Raw genomic sequence first — 21,119 nt, 5'->3', positions numbered from 1 at the left:
GCAGGAGGGCTGCCAGAGCTGATAAAAAATTGACACCGTCTTCAAGGATGAACTGGAGGAAATCAAAGGCCTGTAGACATAGATTCAGAAGCAACTCCTCACTTCTTGAAAGCAAGACCAGTGCCATATGCTCTGAGAGAGAAGGTTGACACTGAGTTGAACTGGCTGGAGAGGCTGAGTTTTCATAAATGTGGTTCACTTCTCAGAGTGGGCAGCACTTATAGTCCATGTCCTAAAATTAGATCAGACTGTCTGGATCTGTAGGGACTATAAACTAACGGTCAACAAAGCAGACAATGTGGACAGTTACCTTATTCCCAAGATTGAAAACCTCAATGCCAAACTAACCGGAGGGACAACGTATACAAAACTAGATATGAGTCATGCACATCAACAACTGGAGCTGGATGATGCCTCCAGAGAATTTGTGACCATAAACACCCATAAAGGGTTATATCAATACACATGCCTGCCCTTCAGTGTTTCTTCAGCCTGTGCCATTTTCCAGAGGACGATGGAAAGCTTGCTACAAGGATTACCTCATGTTGTGGTCTACCTGGACAATGTACTAATAACTGGATTCATGGAAACAGAACACTTGGCTAATCTGGAGCAAGTCCTGAAACAACTCTTAGAAGCAGGAATGTGCCTAAAGAAGGAAAAATGCACTTTTCAAGCAATTGAAGCCATTTATTTGGGCCACCGGGTAGATGCCTAAGGGTTACACCCTGTTGAAGAGAGGGTTAAAGCTATCAGAGAGGCACCTGCACCTAAGAACCTCTCTGAACTTAAATCATTTTTAGAGATATCATTGTCAATTCCTACCCAACTTATCGACGGTCCTAGCCCCTCTATACTCACTGCTCAAGAAAAACCAGCATTTGGGTTTGGAAGTCAACCCAGGAAAACGCCTTCATGAAAGTCAAACAGCTCTTGCACTCTTCAAATTTGTTGGTGCACTACAACCCAGCTAAGGAATTAGTGCTGACCTGCAATGTGCTCCCTATGGAGTGGGAGCGATACTATCTTACAAAATGGACGACAGTGCAGAGAGGCTGATAGGCTATGCATCCAGGGCACTTACCACAGCCGAGAAAGGATACTCACAAATCAAAAAGGAAGGATTGTCGATTATTTTTGGTGTAAAAGAATTCCATCAATACAGGGATGGGTGACACTTCTCAATAGTATCAGACCACAAACCACTCTTGGGTCTGTTTAGTGAGGAAAAGACTGTCGCACCCATAGCCTCTGCACGAATTCAAAGATGGGCCCTAATTTTATTGGAATATGAATACACTTTTAATGCATAGGTCAGGGATGCATACAGCCAATGCCAATTCCCTAAGTGGTCTTCCATTGCAAGAGAGCAAAGGACATGTCCCAATTCCCCAAGAGATCATATTAGTCATGAGTTTCCTGAATTACACACCGGTCTGTGCAAGGCAGATAAGAAACTGGATGAATCGTGATCCAGTCCTGTCTCAAGTGAGAGACCAAGTGTTAAATGGATAGTCCCAGGAACCTGCCCCTGACGAATTGAAGCTATTTTTCAACCGAAGACAAGATGTAAGCAGTCAAGATGGTATCCCTTCTTGTGGTTCATGAGTAATAGTTCCTTCACAAGGAAGTTGTTATGTTTTACTTTGGAGTTGTTTTACTCGCGAATCGGTTGCATGCTTATCTGTCGGCAGGTGAGTCGATTACAATATATGGCAAGTGCAGAGGCCAATATGAAATAAAGCACATATTATTTATTTACACAAACATTGGAGCATAAACATGATGTGTGCTTCTCGAGCCACACGGTACTCTAGACTAACATTAACATGGTAGCCCGTGCTACACAGCTAGTGGGTCTTACGGTCACGTGGCCAATCCGCTCACATTCTCTTAAAGGCGTATTACACCTCAGATTATCACATCCACCCCACCCCCCCAACCCAGTTTACTTGAAAGTACATTTTACAATATATTAACTGTTTACAAAAATGAACTATTTACAAATACAGTCTCTGAGGAGGCTTTTCAAACATACCAACTGTTGTAGTTCTACGAGTTCGGATGGTTTATCTAAGGCCTCCCTCTCAGGAGTTATCTGTACACTAGGCTCTCCAGTAGGAAACTGTAAGTTTGCCTCTTCAACTCTCTCAGACTCAACGGATTCTGCAGATACTTCCAAAGCAAGAGGAGTTCCTTCTACACAAAATCAAAAATAAAAATACCTGGAAAAATTCAGCAGATCTGACAGCATCTGTGGAGAGGAATACAGTTAAAATTTCGAGCCCGTATGACGCTTCAACAGAACTAAAGAAAAATAGAAGAGAGGTGAAATATAAGCTGATTTAAGGGGGATGGGACAGGTAGAGCTGGATAGAGGGCCATTGATAGGTGGAGATTGCCAAAAGATGTCATAGACAAAAGGACAAAGAGGTGTTGATGGTGGTGATATTAGTTAAGAAATGTGCTAATACGTGACATTAAGGATAGAAAGCAGGACAAGCAAAATACAGATAGTCCTAGTGGGGGTGGGTTGGGAGGAAGGGATCGAAATAGGCTAAAAGGTAGAGATAAAACAATGCATGGAAATACATTTAAAAATAATGAAACTAGGTGGGAAAATAAAAATATATATAAATTATTCGAAAAAAGGGGGGTCAGAAACGGGGTGGGGATGGAGGAGAGAGTTCATGAACTAAGGTTGTTGAACTTAATGTTAAGTCCGGAAGACTGTAAAGTGCCTAGTCGGAAGATGAGGTGCTGTTCCTCCAGTTTGCGTTGAGCTTCACTGGAACATTTCAGCAGGACAAGGATGGACATGTGGGCATGAGAGCAGGGTGGAGTGTTGAAATGGCAAGCAACACAGAGGCCTGGGTCATGCTTGCGGACAGAGTAAAAGTGTTCCACAAAGCGGTCACCCAGTCTGTGTTTGGTCTCTCCAATGTAGAGGAAACTGCACTGGGAGCAGCGAATGCAGTAGACTAAATTGAGGGAAGTGCAAGTAAAATTCTGCTTCACTTGGAAGGAGTGTTTGGGCCCTTGGACAGTGAGGAAGGGGGAAGTGAAGGGGCAGGTGTTGCACCTTCTGTGGTTGCATGGGAAGGTGCCGTGGAACGAGGTTGAGGTGTAGGGGGTGATGGAGGAATTGACCAGGGTGTCCCGGAGGGAACAATCCCTGCGTAATGCCACCAGGGGGGTGAAGGGAAGATGTGATGGATGATGGCATCATGCTGGAGTTGGCGGAAATGGCGGAGGATGATCCTTTGAATGCAGAGGCTGGTGTGGTGATAAGTGAGGAAAAAGAGGACCCTATCATGGTTCTAGGAGGGAGGAGAAGGCGTTGAGGGCGGATGCGCGGGAGATGGGCCGGACACAGTTGAGGGCCCTGTCAACCACTGTGGGTGGAAAACCTCGGTTAAGGAAGAAGGAAGACATGTCAGAGGAACTGTTTTTGAAAGTGGTATCATCAGAACAGATGCGACGGAGGTGAAGAACTGAGAGAATAGGATGGAGTCCTTACAGGAAGCGGGGTGTGAGGAGCTGTAGTCGAGGTAGCTGTGGGAGTCAGTAGGCTTGTAATGAATATTGGTGGACCGTCTATCACCAGAAATTGAGACAGAGAGGTCAAGGAAGGGAAGGGAAGTGTCAGTGATGAACCATGTGCAAATGATGGAGCATGGAAATTGGAAGCAAAGTTAATAAATTTTTCCAGGTCCAGATGAGAGCATGAAGCAGCACCGAAGCAGTCATCGATCTATCAGATGATAGGAGGGAGGGGGCCGGAGTAGGACTGGAACAAGGAATGTTCCACATACCCCATAAAGAGACAGGCATAGCTGGGGGTCATGCAGGTACCCATAGCCACACCTTTTATTTGGAGGAAGTGAGAGGAGTTTAAGGAGAAATTGTTCAGTGAGAGATCAAGTTCAACCAGACAAAGGAGAGTAGTGGTGGTTGGGGATTGTTTGGGCCTCTGTTTGAGGAAGAAGCGGACAGCCCTCAAACGATCCCGGTGGGGGATGGAGGTGTAGAGGGATTGGCCATCCATGTTGAAGAGGAGGTGGTTGGGGCCAGGGAACTTGAAATTGTTGATATAATGTAGGGTGTCAGAAGAATCGCGGATGTAGGTGGGAAGGGACTGGACAAGGGGAGAAAGAATTGAGTCAAGATAGCAAGAAATGAGTTCCATAGGGCAGGAACAGGCTGACATGATTGGTCTGCCGGGACAGTCCTGGTTGTGGATTTTGGGTAGGAGGTAGAAGCGGGCCGTCCGAGGTTGGGAGACTATGAGGTTGGAAGCTGTGGAAGGAAGATCTCCAGAGGAGATGAGGTCAGTAACAGTCCTGGAAACAATGGCTTGATGTTTAGTGGCAGGGTCATGGTCCAGGGGGAGGTAGGGGGATCTGTCTGTGAGTTGACGCTCAGCCTCTGCGAGGTAGAGGTCAGTGTGCCAAACAACAACAGCACCACCCTTGTCAGCAGGTTTGATGACAAAGCCAGGGTTGGACCTGAGAGAACAGAGTGCAGCAAGTTGAGAAAGAGAGACAGGCTAGAGTGGGTGAGAGGCACAGAGAAATTGAGACGACTGATGTCACGCCAACAGTTCTCAATGAAAAGATCAAGAGAAGGTAAGAATCCAGAGGGAGGGGTCCAGGTGGAGGGAGAATATTGGAGGCAGGTAAGAGGACTCCTGCTCAAAGAAATGAATACGGAGACGAAGGCAGTGGAAGAAGAGTTTCTTCTACCTGTGGTGTAGACTCCAAAGGGAATGCTTGGCGCACCTTTTCTTGTGGATCTGTTTCCCGTTTCTTGATGTGATCTACATGCCTCCTGATTATCCGACCTTCAACCGATAAATGGTAGGACAGGGGTCCTATCACTACACTGACTTCACCTGATAGCCATTTGGGCTCATCTCAAAAGTTCTTCGTGAAAACAGCTTCTCCTACAGTGAAGTTTCTTTCACAACTAAAATAATCATGTTCATTTTTATGGACCTCCTGGCTTCTTTCTACCCTCCACCCTAAACTTGGCCTTATGAGGCATAACTGTGTCCTGAGATGTCTCTTCATTTATAACTCAGCGGGGGAAATACCAGCATCATATGTAGCGCAGTCCTGGAGCTGAGCAGGAAGCACGATAACTTTGTTGCTATAGAGTCTCCCTATAGTTTTTTCAGTCCAGCCTTGACGGTCTGGATTGCCCTCGTGTCCAGCCCATTGGATGCAGGATGGTATGGAAAGGTCTTGACATGTGTTATGCCATTGAGAGTTGTAAATCTTTGGAACTTCCTGCTAGTGAATGTTGTTCCATTGTCAGACACTAATACCTCTGGTAACCAGTGTATCATGAAACTCTGTTGCAATCTGTTGATGGTGGCAGCAGGTGTGGGTGTTCACACCTTGTCTACATCCATCCATTTGGAGTGGGAGTCGATAAGTAAGAAGAACATTAACTATGTGGGACCTATTTTGGGCATAATGTGGAGGCAGACCCATGGCATTCCTTGCTATTCTAAGGATGCAGTGGGGCAGAAAGAGGCAATTCCTGAACCTGTTGATACTGCAAGCAGCTCTTGACTATGTTTTCAATTTCAATGTCCATCCCTGGCCACCATAAATATCTGCACGCCAACGTTTTCAGTCTGGAAATGCCGGGGTGAGTGCTATGCAATTCTATCAATAATGGTTGTCTTCCTCTGGGAGGCACAGTGACTCTCGCTCCCCACAGTAAGATGCCATCCTGGCTGGTGAGCTCGGATCCCCTGTTAAAACATTTCATGCAACTTTAGCTCGTTAGATCATCATTGCAAGACTTCTAGCCTGACGTTAGACAAAATTGGTAGTGGTTGGTCCATTCTCTGATCTGTTTGGCATTCACTGGTGATGAATCCAGAAAATTTAATATCAAGACAAGTTCTTGAGGGATTGCTACCCTTCAAGGGTAATTGGCTCAGTGCGTCGGCGTTGGCAATCTGGCTTCCCGGCCGGTGGATAAAAGTATATTCATAAGCAGCTAGAATCAGCATCCATCTTTGGATATGTGCCAAGGTGACTGGAGCATTGCCTTATCTTCCCCAAACAAGCCTAATAGTGGCTTGTGGCGACCATGGATGTATTGGTGGAATTTCCAAATGCCAAATACGATGGATAAGCCTTCTTTTCCTATTTGCGAGTATCTTTGTTCTGCCTCACTGCATGTTCTTGAAAAGTAGCTAATGGGCCATTCAGAGCCATCCACCATCCAGTGGGAGAATACTGCCCCTACTCCATAAGGGAATGCATTGCATGTCAAAATCAATTGTTTCTTTGGATAGAAATGTACCAACAGGGCCGATAAATGTAGTAACTGCTTTACTGCCGTAAAAACCTGTTGTTGTGGGGCTTGCCAAGTCCAACTGTGGTTTTTCTTGAGGAACCTGTATAATGGAGCCAGTGCTGTCAACAAATTTGGGAGAAAATGGCCGTAGTAGCTAATCATTCCCACGAAGGACTTGTGTTCTGTGGCATTTTACGGTGCTGGTGCCTCACAAATAGCTCTCACCTTGTCTTCTACTGGTTGAAGACCCTGCGAGTTGACACAATGACCCAGATAAATCAAATTATTTTGCTTGGAAGATACATTTTTCCCTTTTCAAGCATACCCTGGCTTGTGGGAAATGCTTCAATACCTCTTCCAAGTTAGCCAGGTGTTCTTCATCAGTTAGTCCTGTTACTAGGACATCACCAAGATAAACCACCACATAGGGTAAACCTTGGAGCAATTTTTTCATTGTCCGTAGGAAAATGGCACAAGCTGATGAGACTCGGAAGGGTAACCTGGTATACTGGTATAACCCCTTTTGTGTGTTGATAGTTACAAAATCCCAAGAGGCCTTTTCTAGCTCGACTTGCTGGTAAGCGTGGCTCATGTAAAGTGTTATTTATGCAATTGCCCCTGCCAGCTTGGAGCACAATTCATCAATTTTTGGTATAGGGTGCCAGTCAAGTGTGACCATTTGTTAATGATCAACTTGTAGTCCCTGCATATTTGCACACTCTGGTCAGGCTTTAGAACTGGAACTATGGGTGCTGATCTTTCAGAAAATTGTACAGGTTATAAGACTCCAAACTTTCCCAGCCTGTCTAACTCAATGTCCACCTTTTCTCATAATGCATAGGGGTCTGGCCTCGTTTTCAAGTATCTGGGAGTTGCTCTGGGATCCACATGGATTTTAGTTTGCAGTCCCTGAATCTTCCTGTGCTCTCCCCTGAACACAGGGGTATATTTCTGTATTAATTCTTGTAGGTGATTCATTCTGAGTTGGAAAATCTCAGTGCGCTCCAATTTTATTTCCTTATGCCAGTTCCAACCAAATAGAGTTGGACCCTCCCTTGCTACCATTATCAGGGGTAGTTCAGTAGACTGGATCCTTGCATATACCTTTCAATTGTATGTTTTCGCCAGTATATGTTTTTATTCTGGCATCTGAGTTTTCCAGCTTTACTGAGTGGCCTCCTCCATTCAGATGCTTAAATGAGTGTTCCCTTATGACTGCCGTGGATGCACCTGTATCACCTCCATTCAAAGGGGTTTCCTGTTGACTTCTACTCTCACTTAGGTTGGCTCTGTTTTACCCATTTTTAAATTGTTCAGGGACTATATATCTGACTCTGTTTCTTCTGGCTCCTCGATAATATAAATTTCACGACTTCTGCCTTTTTGTTTGAAATTTGTCCTCAATCTTTCTTTACAATACCACATTATGTGCTCATTGTGATGGCAGTAGGAGCACTCGGTCCTTTTAACTTGCTGTTCATTTGTAGGCTGCCTAGTTCCAATTCTGCTATTATAAATGTGGGGTTTATCCATTAAGCCATTGCTTGTTGCTGGTCTGTTAATGGCGGCTGTTTCCTGCCTTTCCATGGAGACCTGCGCTTCCACGCCATTTCTAGCCGGTGTTTCCCTCCCGCCATTTTGTGCTCCCTTGATTTCCTCTGTGTCCCTGACTGAGCTTTCCATTGCGAGGGCCAACTCCACGGCTTTCTAAAATCCAAATTTGTCTCAGGCTGCAACCTTTTTTGAATGGCGTCTTTGTTAATCGCACATACCAATTGGTCTCTTAACATGTCATTAATCAACATCCTGAATTCACAGTGCTCTGTCAATTGTTTTAAGGTTGCTACATAGCGCCTGTCTCCCAGGGGCGGGACACCTCGAATTGAACATAAAACATTGCGTTGTCACCGAGGGTTTCAGTTGGAAGTGGCCTTTCACTAAATTCACCAACTCACCAAAGCTCTTGGAATCTGGGGCATTGGGTGCTGATAGACTATGAATTGGGCCAGATGTCGACAAGAGGATTACCTGCCTCTTCTCCTCCCCTGATATGTCATTGGCCAAAAGGAAGAACACGAGGTGTTCAATATAACGTGACCACTCTGATCAAATGGTTCGATGTGGCCAAATTGTGGCATCATGGAGGGCGATGGCTTCAACGACTAGGGTGAGGGTTTACAATTGTAATGTACTTACAATCAGCCTGCAGGCCCAGCTACTTCCGTGCAGGTGAGTTTTCGTAGCTTTCCTTGGTGTTGTCAGCTGGTGGTATTTTGCCTCATCGCTAGTTGTTATGTTTTGACTATGGGTCACTTTGCTCACGAACCAGTTGCATGCTTGTCTGTCGGCCCGCAAGTCGATTACAATATACAGCAGATGCAGAGACCAATATGAAATGAAGCACGTACTATTTATTTGCACAAACAACAGAACATTAACATGATGTATGCTTCTCCAGCCAGACCCCACTCCAGACCAACATTTACATGTTAGCCCATGCTACACAGCTATTGGATCTTACAGTCACGTGGTCAATCTGCTCACAGTCTCTTAAAGGTGCATTAGACCTCAGATTACCATAGAAGGGAACCGCTCTTAGTAGAGTTACACAGTGTCCTTCCAGGGATCTCAAGAATGAAGATGATGGTGCAAAGTTATCTTTGGTGGCTGGGAATGGTTGACAATATTGAGAAGGTGGTTAAACACTGTGTGCAATACCAACAACTACAGAAGTTTCCAGTGGCAACTCCATTACACCCATGGAAGTGGACTATTAGGCCCTGGCTGAGAGTACACATAGATTAAGTTGGGATTTTTCTTGGAGCCATGTTTCTACTGATTCTAGATGCTCATTCCAAGTGGTTAGATGTTTATGAGGTCAAGTTACCAACATCAGGCCCTACTTTAGAAAAAAGCCTTTCTATCCATGGATTGCCAGAAATAATCATCTCAGATAATGGTACTGCATTTGTTAGCCTAAATGGTATCAACCACGTGAAGACTGCACCATACCATCCACCATCTGACAGACTGGTGGAAAGAGCTTTTAAGGCGGGAATGAAAAAATGAACAGGTGAATCATTGGAAACTAAACTTGCTCACTTCCTATTTCACTATAGAAAACCCTATTACAGGTGCAACACCTGCAGAGTTGCTGATGAAGCATCATCTTTGAACAACACTGAGCTTGATACTTCTCAATTTGGAGAGCAAGGTGGAGAAAAGTTAAGGGAGTCAAAAAGCGACTTACGATTTGCATAGTCATGAGCGAGAATTTACAGTTGGTAAAGCAGTATATGTAAAGAATTTCAGTAGACGACCGAAGTGGTTACGTGGTAAAGTATGCTCTGTGACCAGACCATTGTCGTACCACGTAGAAGTAGAGGGCTGGATCACCCGTAAGCATGTAGCTCATTTAAGAAGAAGGGAGATACCCCAACAAAATGATGTTCCACCTGTAACCATTACTGAACCTGTCGTTCCTGTTGAAGTTGTTCAACCCGATGTCTCTGTCGGAGTGGAAGGCACTGAACTGCCTATGCCTAATGAGGTACCTGATGTTAATGTGGTTCCAGAGAATGTGGCTCCTGAAAAAGTTTTGGAAGTCGTGGAGCTACAATGTTCCACATGGATCAGGAAGCCACCTGAAAGTCTGAACTTATAATTTCATAACTTGTGTAAACATTGTAATGTCATGAGATAAATATCCTTCTAAATATAAAATGTACAGAAAAGTTAAAGGGGGAGGAATTTAGAAATTATAACTTTAAGAATAATCCTGCGTTGTAAGATCACATGATCTGTGTAAACCAATCAGTTTGTAGCACAGGGAACCTCTAGGCGGGAGTTCCTCTTCAGTTATACAGCTTGATGCACACATATACAGCTTCTGCTGCTGCCTTGTAAATAAAGTTCAATGTATCCACTAAGGAAAGTTGCCTGGACAATCAACTCTATAACATCATCATCTTGAGGTAAGACGTCCTAGGTCTATACTTAGGATTTTTGGGCAGTTCCATTATTTTTGCCACAATGGAGAGGCTCTCTAGCATGGCAAAAATCTGGGTCTCAGTTAGCAGACAGAACTATCACCTTTATAAGAGAATGCTGATCTTTTTATTAATTTTGGAATTTACATTACAAGTATTTCATTAAGGTTTTGTCCTGTTATGTTGTTACTCTCTTGATAGTAAAAAATATAATGTAAAAATATTGGCTGACGCCAAAGACTATCAATCAATGTCAAAATGATTTATTTTTCTAAACAATGCAGTCCCAACACGTATACTACTGATGAAATGTATCATTCTGTATTTCATTGTTATGTCATTGCCATAAATTAGTGTTGCTTTGCTCAATCAGAACATAAAATTGTATGAATTATTAATATATCTGATTGCTTTATTGTAAACTTGATTTGATTATAATCTGATATATGGAATTTATCTTATTTGTTTGCAGCTGCACTATAATAATAGGGTAAAAAACATAACAGAAAAGCCATATCAGATTGTGCTGTTTCAGGTCACAAGATATTTAATGATATAATCCATCCTGTTTTGGGTCAGATTAATTGATTGGATCTCTGAATCTGAGTCAGTTCAGACACTAAAATACAAACAGAAAATGCTGGAAACGCCCAGCAACGTCTGTGGAGAGGGAAACAGAGCTAATAAGTTGACCATTCCCATCCCCACGGAGGTGGTATCTGAAGCAACATTGCAAAATAGCCCAGTAATGGGAGGTAGCTAATTAGGCCAAGTAATCAGACAAATGGGGGAAAATTGATGGCACCACCAGAATTTTCCCAACTGAGGCCAGAGCCCAGCAGCTAAGTAGAGGCGGCCCTCCCAGTGGCAAGCTGGTTGGGGGGTTTGGTGGAGGGTGGGGGGCGGGTGTGTGGGCTGGGGAGGTGGTGGGGGGCGGCGGGGTGGAGGGAGGGAGGGAGGGGGGTGTGGAGGGGGCATTGATATCTCCACACTGATAGCCTGAGACTTGTGGTCATGTTTCTTAATATTTCATGATGCTGAAGAAAGTGCCTCTATTTTGAGGTGAAACTGCCAGTCAGACACCAATACAGGCCCTCCAATTGGGTCTCCCACTTCCCTGATCCTCCCGCCATCCTTAATTGGATGGAGCAACTGGAGGCAGCTTCTTAATTGGTCACCTCCGGGACGATCACAACCAATGTAAAGACATGATCACTTCTGCATCCCTGACATGGAATTGTGGCCACCATCAGGATCGTGACTCAACCTGGAAACTTCAACCCAACGGTTTCAGGTCTGTGATCTTTCAGCAGATTTCCTCTATGTTAACTCTATTTCTCTTTCCACAGATTCTGTCAGGCCAGCTGCGTGTTTCCAGAATTCTCTTTTTTTATTTCAGATTTTCAGCATCTGCAGAGTTTTGCATTTGTATCAATTCAGATGCTCCTGGTTTGTGCTGCCACATTTTTAAAGGGTCATCCTGTGCTGCTAAACCTCAATTTTTATTGTTAATTCTTAAGTTTACCCAGTAGCATAGAAAATAGTCAACAGTTTTGAATAAATAGTGCAAATGGACAATGTGTCCTTTTACATTGTGTTACGATTAATATTATTGCCTTGTAGTCCAGTGTGTGTGAGTTTAAGGAGGAGATAGAGATAGCAATAATATGTGACTCCTTAAAAAAAATAAACTTAAAAACTCTGATTCTGAATAGTATGAAGAGAATGGTCTGTAACTTCCAAGCTTCCCAGCATTGGATTGGCGGGCACCCCAAAGATGTACTGGGGAATCCCTCTCTGAACTTCACAGAAAAGAGTTTGAATGGCAACTCCAGGGCCACTCAGCTCCTGATCTCATTACAGCCTTGGTTCAAACATGGACAAAAGAGCTGAACTCCCAAGGTGAGGTGAGAGTGACTGCCTTTGACATCAAAGCCACATTTGACCGAGTGTGGCATCAAGGAGCCCTAGCAAAACTGGAGTCAATGGGAATCGGGGGAAAGCTCTCCACTGGTTGGAGTCATACCTAGCACAAAGGAAGATGGTTGTGGTTGTCGGAAGTCAGTCCTCTCAGTTCTAGGACATCACTGCAGCGGTTCCTCAGGGTAATGCCCTAGGCCCAAACATCTTCAGCTGCTTCGTCAATGACCTTCCTTCCATCATAAGGTCAGAAGTGGGGATGTTCACCGATGATTGCACAATGTTCAGCACCATTCACAATGCCTCAGATGCTGAAGCAGCCCATATCCAAATGCAGCAAGATCTGGACAATATTCAGGCTTGGGCTGACAACTGTCAAGTAACATTTGCACCACACAAGTGTCAGGCAATGATCATTTCCAACAAGAGACAATCCAACCATTGCCCCTTGATGATCAATGGCATTACTATCACTGAATCCCCCATGCTATCAACATGCTGGGGGTTACCATTGACCAGAAACTGAACTGGGTTAGCCATATAAATACTGTGGCTCCAAGAGCAGGACAGAGGCTAGGAATCGCATGATGAGTAACTCACCTCCTGACTCCCCAGAGCCTGTCCACCATCTACAAGGCACAAGTCAGCAGTGTGATGGAAAGCTCCCCACTTGCTTGGATGAGTGCAGCTCCCACAAGACTCAAGAAGTTTGACACCATCCAGGACAAAGCAGCCCACTTGATTAGCACCACATTCACAAGCATTCACTCTTTTCACAGCCGATGCACTGTAGCAGCAGTGTGCGCCATCTACAAGATGTACTGCAGGAATTGACCAAGGCTCCTTCAATAGCAACTTCCAAATCAGTGACCACTACCATCTAGAAGGACATGGGCAGAAGATACATGGGAACACCACCACCTGGAAGTTTCCCTCCAAGTCACACACCATCCTGAGTTGGAAATATATCGCTGTTTCTTCACTGTCGCAGGGTCAAAATCCTGGAAGTCCCTTCCTAACAGCACGGAGGGGGTACCTACACCACATGGACTGCAACGGTTCAAGAAGGCAGCTCACCACCACCTTCTCAAGAGCAACTAGGGATGGACAAAAAATTTGGGCCAGCCAGTAAAGCCCACATCCCGTGAATGAATTTTAAAAATTGCCCTGAAGTGCAAACACCCTGTACTGGGAACCATCTGAAAATGTGACTTAAATCGCAAACTTAATGGTTCCGGCTGTGTTACACAAATAGTTACACAGAAAAATTAGAAGGATTAAAACCTCTTCTAACTTCTGAGTAACTATTGTTAAGACCCAGACTGAACCGCACTCCCCCTGTCACATGGTTCCCCCAACCCCCCCCATGGGATTCTCCCCACACATTCAACCCCCAGGTCTCCCCCTACACAGCATGACTAACCATCCCCACATAGTATTCCCCATCCCACCGATTCCCCTGAGATTCCGCCCAGCGATACGGTTCTCCCTCCCCTTCCACGTACCCAACCCAACAGCCCCCACAGGCCCAACACCCCCCATTACCCAACCCAAGCCCACTCCCTCGGGCTCGACCCTCCTCGCACAAACCAACCTCCCACCACTCTCACCCACAGCGGGTTCTAGAGGCTTGGTTGTTAAGAATGTTCAAGGCTGAGATAGACAGATTTTTAATCAGAAAGGGGATCAAGGGTTATGGGGAAAACAGCAGGAAAGTGAAATTGAGGGTTATCAGATCAGCTATGATCTCATTGAATGGCAGAGCAGACTCGATGGGCCAAATGGCCTATTTCTGCTTCTATATCTTATGGTCTTATGGTTACCCGCAGTCCAACTCCCTCACACTCCACCCGAGGTCCGACCACTCCCATCCGAGGTCTGATGCTCCCATACCCCACTTGAGGTCTGACCCCCAGCTCCTGAGGTCTGCTCCCCTGTCCCACCCAAGTTCCAACCCCTCACACCCATCTCAAGGTCCGTCCCACCCCGCTCATCTGACCCCCCCCAGAAAGTCCGAATCCTCGCCAACCCCCCTCGAGGCCTGGCTATCGTACCCCTGCAAGGTCCGATGGTCCCCCCTTCACGAGATCTGACCCTCCACACCCACCTTACCCACCCGACCTCTGATCCCCCACCCGACTTCTGATCTTCCCCTAACTCCAATCCCCAACCTGATGTCTGAGCCCCCCTCAACCTCCAATTTCCCCAGACCTCCCCCAATCTAGTGCCAGAAAAAAGAAGTCATGTCCTTCTTCAATCTGACTGTGCTGGACTGCAACCCTGGGCCTCAAGGACAGCTGGACTGCTTGGATCTCACCTGGTCTGAGTCAGAGGGTCAGACAAGACAAGCATGAAAGAAATTTAATGTAAGTAATTGAGCATGGAGCGGCAATCTGAGTGGCTGACTGCCACTCCTAGGAAGTTACAGCCCAACAATTTGACCTTGTGGATGTACATCTAGAGGAAGTTAGTAACCTGGCAATGTAAAAAATATGCTTGTGTCAGCATCATGCTAATTCATTAAGCAGAGGGCAATAATGCAGCAACATGGTTGGGACGTAGAATCCAGTTAGCTATATAATGAGCCAAATGTTGGCAGTTTCATATTACAATTGACTGGGTGGATAGGATTTTGTGTTCCAAGGCGGGCAGCAAAATACAGATGAACACTAAGATATAAGAATAGACCAATATTCTGAAATTTTGCTTCACTACCATTAAGGGTCAGAAAGTGTTCATGCAAAACTTTCTCACGGGACATTAAATGAATGAGATTGAGTACATAATAGGATAGATTTTTGCATGGTCCCTGGAAGAATAGTTTTTTGGACTGAAAGATCTTTTTTAAATGTGAACTTTTTTATATAACAAACCAGATTTATTTGTGTTTTGTGAATTTTGCTACTGATAAGGAATGAAACAATTCCAAGAGCTCCCAAGTGTGGCATTGTTAGATGTACAATCCACACAAGGATTAGTGATGGGGTTCTTGCTATTCACACAGTTTATCTATAATGTGGAACAGTGGATAGCAGCAAATCTGTCAAAATCTACCCTGACACCAAAATGAAGGAATTGCAAGTAATTAGTAGCAGGTTGATCAATTGCAGAGGGATATAGATAGATTGGAAAGTTGAGTTGAAAATGGCAATAAAATTCAATGTTGAGAAGTGTAAAGCAATGAGACTAAGGAAGGGAATAAACAGTTATTCTTGAAGAATTATTGAACATACATATGCATCAACCCACTGGGCACCTGAGTCGACACTATTTACTTTTGTGATAATGATAAATGATCTTTTACCTTCTCCACAGCATCTAAAAAATCAACAAAAAGCAGCTAGTTAAAATGATGATCAGTGTAGGCAGAATGGTCACTTTAATGTCAGGCTACTATAGTAATTATGGTTTTATTTAGTGTGAAACACATCTTTAATAATAATACTTCTTAAAGAGGATTATTTGATCTACAGTAACCAATAGAAGTGTAGCGTGGACTACCTCATTGGTCAGTGTAGAGATGGAGTTGGAGATGAAAGCACACATGTGGTTTTTGCTGAGTATGTTGTAAATAAACTTCGTGTTTCCAGCCAAGAAGTGTCTATGGATCAACTCTATCATTAATAGCACAACTCGGCTACCCTACAACAAGCTGGCAATGAAGATAAACAGGCTTGAATAGAAGAAATCAAGTTAAAAGGAAAGGAAAATATATTCACCAGGCATGCTGTTGCTTTAGATTAAAAGAGAAATGGGCCCTGATCAAAATGGCTGAGAAATCTCCCGGAGCACTCCTGGCATTGAAAGAATAGTATCAAGGTTTCAGGACCCCTGAGTGAGAGTCTACAGAATGAGTGAGTGAAAAATTGGAAAAGGGAGAGTATCTGTACTTGCAATATAAAATAGGTGGCAGCCCCGTAGGCTCAGTAGGTTAAAGAATCTGGCACATAGCTTGCAAGTTTAAAAAAAGCAGCAATCAGAGCAGAAAGCAGTGCTGCCATTTTAAATTTAAACAAAAAAAAAGTGGCCCGATTGGACCACAAGGCTGCTGGGTCTCCCGAAGTGAGGGATGTCCAACATCAAAAGAGCCAGCAGCGTAAAAGGGTAAAACCCTGTGGAATCGCCGAGAAAAGGGAGAGGAAATTGCTGCTGTGTTTTCTTTCTGAACGGGAAGGAAGTTTTACAAAATTAAAAGAGAAGAAGACTCACGAGTGCGGGAATCCCACCAAAACTGCAAAAGTGTGGGAAACACGGCACAAAAAAGCCGACAGCTGCAGAGATGGCCCTCATAAAAAAAGTGACTGCTCTTAAAGTGACAATACATTTGAAGTGGTAAATACAAGCAAAATCGCTATGGACAGAAAATTAGAAGAGATCCCAGAAAGAGGGCAACTCTGTCAAAGGGAACAAGAGTCTCCAGGGAGAGAGCAACTATACCAGGGGAAGAGACGCCAGAGAGAGGGCAACTCCACCAAGGAAACAGGAGACTCCAGAGGGAGAGCAACAAGAAATTAAACGGTTGAAAGAACAGTTGATCATCCTTCAAGGTCAAATGCAAAAGGAATGCATAACCATTCAGCAACATGAAGAAATTAAGGTAATCTCAAACAATAGAATGGAAGCTCTGGAAATGAGAGAGGGCTCAGGAGAAGCCCTGGTAATTGGAGAGAGCACACAAGAAGCCCTCAGAGCCATATATAGCTGGATACAGCCAGGTCAGGGCTGGAGAGAAACTTGGAGTAGGAGAGGAGGGGTCTAGCTGTTGCCATCCATTTTGTACCAGTTACATTGATGGGACTAGAAAGAGGCTCTGCTGAAAGAATTTGAACAGTTATGAGCTAAATTAAAAAGCAGAACCTCCAAAATCATAATCCCAGGATTACTACCTGAACCATGGGCAGCCTGGCATAGGGTAAATAAAGTTAAAAAGTTAAATGCATGGCTCAGAGACTGGTGTGGGAGGAATGGATTTCAGTTCATGGGACACTGGCACCAGTACTGGGGTGGAAGGGAACTGTTCCGGTGGGATGGGATTCACTTGAACTGTGCTTGGACCAGTATCCTGGCAAACTGAATAAAGAGGGCTTCAAACTAAATAGTGGGGGTGGGGAGGGTTCTGGAAAGGGGATAAGTAGGCTTATAAAGCAAAAGGACATGGCAGCCTTACTGGGCAGCTACTTAGGTCATGATATCCAGAGTGTGACTGGAAGGGACAGAGTGTACAAATATAAAAACCAGCAGCAGATAGCATCAAAGGGGGAAAAATGGTAAAAAGGCAAAATTAATGGCTCTTTACTTAAATGCACGTAGTATTTGGAACGAAATAAATGAATTAACAGCACAAATAGAGGTTAATGGGTATGATCTTATTGCTATTACGGAGACATGGTTACAAGGAGATCAAAGCTGGGAACTAAATATTCAGGGGTATGTGACCTTTCAAAAGGAAACACAGGAAGGAAAGGGTAGTGGAGTAGCTTTGTTAGTAAGAGATGGAATAAGTACGATAGCAAGAAAGAATCTTGAATGGGAAGATATAGAATACATATGGGTGGAGGTAAGAAATAACAAGGGGAAGAAGACACTGGCAGAAGTAGGCTATAGACCCCCTGACAGTAGCTATACTGTAGGATAGAGAGTAAATCAGGAGATAATGAGGGCATGTTAAAAAAGGCAGTACATTAATAATGGGTGACTTAAATCTTCATGTAGATTGGGAAAATCAAATTGGCAGAGATAGACATGAGCAAGAATTCATATAATGTACTTGGGACAGTTTCCTAGAACAATATGTTGTGAATCCAACCAGGGATCAGGCTATTTTGGATCTGGTAATGTGTAATGAGGCAGGTTTAATTAATGATCTCAGAGTAAAGGATCCCCTAGGAAACAGTGACCATAATATGGTAAAGTTTAGCATTCAGTTTGAGAGTGAGAAACTTGGGTCGGAAACAACTGTGCTAAACTTAAATAGGGGTAATTACAATGGGATGAGGGCAGAGTTGGCTGGAGTGGACTGGGAAAGCAGTTAGCAGAAACGAAGGTTGATCAACAATGGCAGATGTTTAAGAAAATAGTTCCTGACTCACAACAAAGATAAATCCTAGTGAAGAAGAATGATTCTAGGAAGAGGATAAAACAACCATGGCTAACTAAGGAAATTAAGGACAGTATCAAATTGAAAGAAAAAACATGCAAAGTGGCAAAGATTAGTGGTAAGACAGATGATTGGGAAAGTTTTAAAAACCAACAATAGATGACCAAACAATAATAAAGAGTTAGAAAATAAACTTTGAGGGTAAACTAGCAAGTAATATAAAACAGACAGTAAGAGCTTCGTTAAATATATAAAAAGGAAGAGAGAGGCCAAAGTGGACATAGGCCCGTTAGAGAATGAGGCTGGGGAAATAATAACGGGGAACTAGGAAATGGGAGAGGAGTTGAATAGATACTTTGCTTTAGTCTTCACGGTGGAAGATATTAATAACATTCCAAAAACACTAAGTAATCAAGGGGAAAAAGAGGGGGGGGGGCAGGGGGGAAGGAAATAAATATAATAACATTCACTAGAAAAAAAGTAACAGGGAACCTATTGAGGCTAAAGGCCGATAAGTCAACTGGACCTGATGGGTTGCATCCTAGGATTTTAAAGAAAGTAGCTACAGAGATGGTGGATGCACTGGTAGTAATCTTCCAAGAATCCTTAGATTCTGGAAAAGTCCCAGAGAATTGGAGAACGGCCAAAGTAACACCCTTATTTAAAAAGGGAGACCAAAAAAAGAAACAGGTAACTATAGGCCAGTTAGCTTAACATTTGTCATTGGGAAAATATTGGAGTCTATTATAAAGGATGTAATAGCAGAGCATTTAGAAATACATAATCTAATCAAGCAGAGTCAGCATGGCTTCATGTAGGGGAAATCACGACTAACAAATTTATTAGAATTATTTTATGAAGTAACAAGCAGGATAGATAATGGGGAACCAGTAGGCGTAATATATTTGGATTTCCAAAAGGCGTTTGATAAGGTGCCGCGCAGAAGGCTACTTAATAACATAAGAGCCCATGGTGTTGGGGGTACTATATTACCATGGATAGAGGATTGGCTAACTAATAGAAGACAGAGCGTTGGGATAAGGGGGGCATTTCTGGGATGGCAACCTGTAACTAGTGGAGTGTCACAGGGATCAGTGCTGGGGCCTCAATTATTTACAATATATATTAATGACTTAGATGAGGAAAGTGAATGTACTATCGCCAAGTTTGCGGATGGCACAGAAATAGGTGGAAAGGCAAGTTATGAGGATGACACAAAGAGTCTACAGAGGGATATAGACAGGTTATGTAAGTGGGCAAAAACTTGGTAAATGGAATATAATGTGCGAAAATGTGAGGTTATGCACTTTGGCAGGCAGAATAGAGGAGCTGAATATTATTTAAATGGAGAAAGACTGCAGAAAGCCGCAGCACAGAGGGATTTGGGAGTCCTTGTGCATGAATCCCAAAAAGCTAACATACAATTTCAACAAGTAATAGGGAAGTCAAATGGAATGTTGACCTTTATTTTACAGGGAGTGGAGTACAAAAATAGGGAAGTCTTGCTAAAATTATACAAGCATACATTATACCACACCTAGAATACTGTGAACCATTTTGGTCCCCTTATCTAAGAAATACTGGCATTGGAGGCAATCCAGAGAATGTTCACTAGGTTGACCCTGGGTATGGAGGCATTTTCTTATGAGGAAAGGTTGAGTAGGTTGGGCCTGTACTCATTAGAATTTAGAGGAATGAGAGGTGACCGTATTGAAACATAGAATATTCTTAGGGGGCTTGACAGGGTAGATGTTGAGTTTGTTTCCCCATGTGGGAGAGTCCAGGACCAGAGGGCATAATCTGACAATAAGGTGTCACCCATTTAAAACAGAGATGAGGAGGAATTTCTTCTCTTCAGAGGGTAGTCAATCTATGCAATTCTTTACCACAGAGGGCTGTAGAGGCTGGGTCATTAAGTATATTCAGGGCTGAGATAGACAGATTTTTAATCAGAAAGGGAATCAAGGGTTTTGGGGAAAAGGCAGGAAAATGGAGTTGAGGATTATCAGATCAGCCATGATCTCATTGAATGGCAGAGCAGATTCGATGGGCTGAATGGCCTTTTAAAAAATTTGTTTGTGGGATTTGGGCATCACTGGCTAGGCCAGCGTTTATTGCCGCTATGTTTTATGGGGTCAGGAGTTTGGAGAAACTCCAAGACAGTGCCAGCTCAGTGAAGCTAGCTGTCTAGCAAAGAGCTGAAGAATCAGCTGAATGAAGGCAAAGAGGTTTTGGAAGCAAAAGTTGGAGAACTTCCCAAGAAGGAGACAAATGATGAAAGTTTAGGTGACTCAGCCACTGAGCTCAGGCAAGTTGGGCTTGCATCTGTCAGAAGTCTGGCCAATGGTGAAGTCAAATAGAAGGCACTTGAAAGGAAGATACAGAAATAAGAATAGGGCCCCCCGCCGGTTGAGGAGAAAGTGAGAGCCATAAGAGCAGCATCTCCGCCAAAGAACGCCTCAGAGCTCAAGTCATTCCTAGGAAAGTTCAACTTTATGGGCGGTTCTTACCTAATTTATATACAGTGCTGGCCATCCTCTGCATTTTCTACTCAAAAAGAACCAACGTTGGTCTTGGGAGGTGCCCCAGAAATAAGCTTTCATAAAGGTGAAACAATTGTTGCACTCATCCAATCTATTAGTACATTTTGATCAGATGAAAGATTTGGTGCTGACATGTGACGCATCTTCCCACAGAGCAGGAGTGGTGCTCTCTCATTGGATGGACGATGGCACTGAACAGCCAATAGGTTATGTATCAAGAACGCTCACCACAACGGAAAAGAAATACTCACA

The sequence above is a fragment of the Carcharodon carcharias genome, chromosome 4, assembly GCF_017639515.1.
Source record: "Carcharodon carcharias isolate sCarCar2 chromosome 4, sCarCar2.pri, whole genome shotgun sequence".
Classification (NCBI taxonomy): domain Eukaryota; kingdom Metazoa; phylum Chordata; class Chondrichthyes; order Lamniformes; family Lamnidae; genus Carcharodon; species Carcharodon carcharias.
This window is presented reverse-complemented; position numbering follows the sequence as displayed.